The sequence below is a fragment of the Gekko japonicus genome, unplaced genomic scaffold, assembly GCF_001447785.1.
Source record: "Gekko japonicus isolate JY-2015 unplaced genomic scaffold, Gekko_japonicus_V1.1 scaffold1979, whole genome shotgun sequence".
NCBI classification, from domain to species: domain Eukaryota; kingdom Metazoa; phylum Chordata; class Lepidosauria; order Squamata; family Gekkonidae; genus Gekko; species Gekko japonicus.
Window position 1 is genome coordinate 49,498 of NW_015173730.1, and position 4,055 is coordinate 53,552.

The window sequence follows — 4,055 nt, forward strand, 5'->3', positions numbered from 1 at the left end:
CGCTGGCGGGAGCCGCGGTCGCCCGGGCCGAGATTGGGGGGGCAAGGCGGGCGACAGAAGGCCGATGCCTCCGTCGCCCGGCCCTCTACAGAATCCACCCCCCAAACCTCCAGGTATTTCCCTCCTTAGAGCTGGCAACCCTACATTCCCCTCAGTGCCTGTTGGTAGGCAACTAAGCTTGGTCCTGTCACCTACTTTGGCCTTTGGGAGAAAACACATTGGGGCCAATCCTGATAGGGTTGCCAACTCCAGATGGGAAATTCCTGGAGATTTGAGGGATGGAGCCTGAAGAGGGTGAGGTTTGAGGAGGGGTGGGACCTCAGACAGGTACACTGCCATAGACTCCACCCTCCAAACCAGTCAGTCTCACATAGGGAACCATTGTTGCCAATCTCCAGGTGAGGGCTGGAGAGCACTCAGTATTACAACTGTTCTGCAGAAGGGAGGGCAGAAGTCAGCTGAAGTCAAAGGGGCAGATAATGGTAGGTTGGTGGCTAGCTGGGAAGGAGATGGGGTTGCCAACTACATGCTGACAAATTCCTGGGGATTTGAGGGGTGGAGCCTGGAGAGGGTGGGGTTTGCAGAGGGGTGGGACCTCAGACAGGTAGAATGCCATAGACTCCACCCTCCAAACCAGCCATTTTGTCCTGGGTAACAATTGTTGCCAATCTCCAGGTGAGGGCTACAGATTACTCACAATTACAACTGCTCTTCAGGTAGCAGAGATCAGTTCCTCTGGAGAAAACAGTGGACTCTGTCATTATACCCTGCTGAGGTCACCACAGCAAATTGACACTGTTTGCCCAAAGCCAGAGCACTGCCCCAGAGCCTCTTTCTAGATCCCGTTGTATTGCTTTCACAACGGGCTTTACTGCTAGTAAGAACATAAGAAAAGCCCTTGTATTTAGGACATTGAACACACACATAGACCAAAAAAGCAAAAAGAAAAAAAGAAAAAACATTGTGAGGGAGGGCCAACAACAGGGCAGAGAGGCCGAGGCCTTCCCCTGATATTGCCTTCTGGCACTGGGATTCAGAGGTGTGCTCCCATGACTGTGGAGGTTTACTTATTGAAATAAATACAAAGGTGAAGTGAATTTGGAGACTTCTCCTCAAATGAAACTTCTGAGGAATCTTGGGGGAACCCAGAACTTTAATAAGAGTAGCTGCAGAGAATTTTTACGTGTGTCTTGCTCTGAGTGACTTTCTCTGATTTATCTTCTTCAGTGAGTGTTGCATTGACAGTTCCCCTTGTCTGAAGAGAATTCCCATTTCAGTCCTATTTGCTGTTATCTTGTCACTTGATTGTTACATTATCTGCTAGTTACTGAGAGTCAGTTTGGTGTAGTGGTTAAGTGCGCGGACTCTGATCTGGGAGAACGGGGTTTGATTCCCCACTCCTCCACTTGCACCTGCTGGATGACCTTGGGCAAACCATAGTTCTGTCAGAGCTGTTCTTGAAAGAGCAGTTTCTGTCAGAGCTCTCCCAGCCCCATGTACCTCACAGGGTGTCTGTTGTGGGGAGGGGAAGGGAAAGGAGATTGTAAGCCACTCGGAGGCTCCTTTGGGTAGTGAAAGGCGGGTTATAAATCCAATCTCCTCCTCCTCCTTACTCTGAAACAGCTTGAAGGGCACAGCCACAAAATGGTTGCCACAAAATAGCTGTCACAGAAGGTGGAGCAAGCCAAAAATGTCAGCCACAGCTTACTGTCAGTCTCACATAGGGTGTCTGTTGTGGAGAGGGGAAGGGAAGGGCATTTATTTATTTATTTTATTGCATTTATAGCCCACCCTCCCTGCAAGAGGGCGAAGGGCGGCTCACATTACTTAGCCCCCTTTGTCCCCGACCTTGAAAGGAGACAAGCCACTGCAAGGCCAGCCCCTGTATCCCCATGTCGGCGAGGCGATGGGCTAGTAGCTGATGGTAGACCGTATCAAACGCGGCTGACAGATCTAACAACAACAGCACTGCCAAACCGCCCCGATCCAGATACCTCCAGAGGTCGTCAGTAAGGGCGACCAGTGCTGTCTCCGTCCCGTGTCCCGGGCGAAAGCCGGACTGGAAGGGATCTAATACGGAAGTGTCATCCAGAAAGCTCTGCAACTGTTTCGCCACTGCCCTCTCGATTAATTTGCCCAGATAAGGCAGGTTGGACACCGGCCTGTAGTTGGCCAATTCGGCCGGATTCAAAGATGGCTTTTTAAAGAGAGGGCGGACCATCGTTTCCTTGAGTGCCTCCGGGAACCATCCCTCCACGAGGGACTTGTTGATAATCTCCCTTAGGCCACCTCGAAACCCCTCATGGCCAGGTTTAATCAGCCAAGAAGGGCACGGATCAAGGTTGCATGTGGTTGGGCGTACAGTCTTGAGCAATCTGTCGACTTCCTCCAGGCTGAGTGGGCCGAAAGAATCCAAAACCAGAATCGAAGACGTGCAAGAGGCCTCAAGTGCGCTCATTGTATCAACTGAGTGTAAGCCGCTCTGAGACTCTAAGTGTAGGGCAGGGTATAAATCCAATCTATTCTTCTTCTACTGATGCTGCCATTTCGTTATCCCTTTTGTTCTGCGTTATTTATTCCACAGGAATGCATTAATCGGGTGGGTGATGGGGGATTGGGACCCTGCCATACCTGGCCTCTAATTCAGCCTTCCTATATTTTATAGTTCTTTATAAAATCTGCCCTCATTGTGTGTCTGGAAGGAGGGGTACATTGTGCTAAATGGGTTCTTAATCCCGAATTCAAATCTGTTTGCAGCCGTGAAGGTCGCTAGGTGAGTCTGGACAAATTACAATCTCCCGTCTCTACGTATCTTTTATTTGACATGAGGTTATAATATAATATCATGTGTGCTACCCTGAGATCCTCGAGGGGACAATTAGGATGGACATTTTGCAGATACTTTTTTTTTTTAAACTAAAAGCAGACTTAAGACGTCTGAGGCGGCTGCTCTGACATCTTCTTTAGACGGCTCTGATCCTTTCTTGGTCAGTTTCCAAACTTTCCTTCATTGTTACTTGATTCACTTGGAGTCAGATCAGAAGGATAGCTCAGGAATGTGCACACATACTGATCGGCCAGGTCTTGTGCTGAAGAAGTTGTGGTGGACTCTGATCTGGGAGAACCGGGTTTGATTCCCGACTCCTCCCCATGCAGCTGCTGGTGTGACCTTGAGTCAGTCACAAGTTCTCTCAGAGCTGTTCTCTCAGGAGCAGTTCTCGAGAGAGCTCTCTCAGCCCCACCTACCTCACAGGGTGACTGTTGTGGGGAGGGGAAGGGAAAGGAGATTGGAAGCCGCTCTGAGACTCCGAGTGAAGGGTGGGGTATAAATCCAATCTCTTCCTCTTCTTCTACACCGCGCTGGCTGACAGAAGGAAAGGCGAGTGATTAAACAGCGGTGGATGCTGCTACTGCTCCTGTTCCTCCTTGACATCAGCTCCTCACTTGCTTTATCTGGGGAAAGGGGTGATGGCGGAGGAAGGGGAGCCACCAATTCACTTGTTCCTTCACTTGACTCCTAGAGAAGGGCCAAGCCAGCACCAGAGAAAACAACAGCCCACTCACGCTGGGGGAGGCGAGATCACGGAAGAAGAGCTGTCCCAAGATCCAGCTGCATGCTGCCCTTGCTCCCTCCTGGCCACTCTGACTAGTGGCGGAGGGTAGCGGGACCAGCGGCAGGGAACCAGGCTGAGGGGCAGTTTACACTGGCCTCTGGCTGGGGCTTGGCCTTCCATAAGAGACTTAGTTATTTTGACCCCACTGATGGCAGCTCTCGACCTGTCAAGACAAACATCAGCCACCTGTGGAAGCCCACCTGGGTTTTAGAAGCCTCTTCAGGCCCTGTAGCCAGGATTTTTTGAAAAATTCGGGGGTCCTTTAAATAAGTTCGGGGGCAGTCCTGCACACACACACCCCAAGTGAGCACCATAAATAAAATAAAAAATTGGAAGTTGGTGGGCCTGGAATGGATGGAAAGTCATGGGGCCCTTGGTGGTAAGTCGGGGGAGGCTGGGCCCCAAAAGGCCCCACTGTGGCCACAGGCCGCTTTTGCTTGT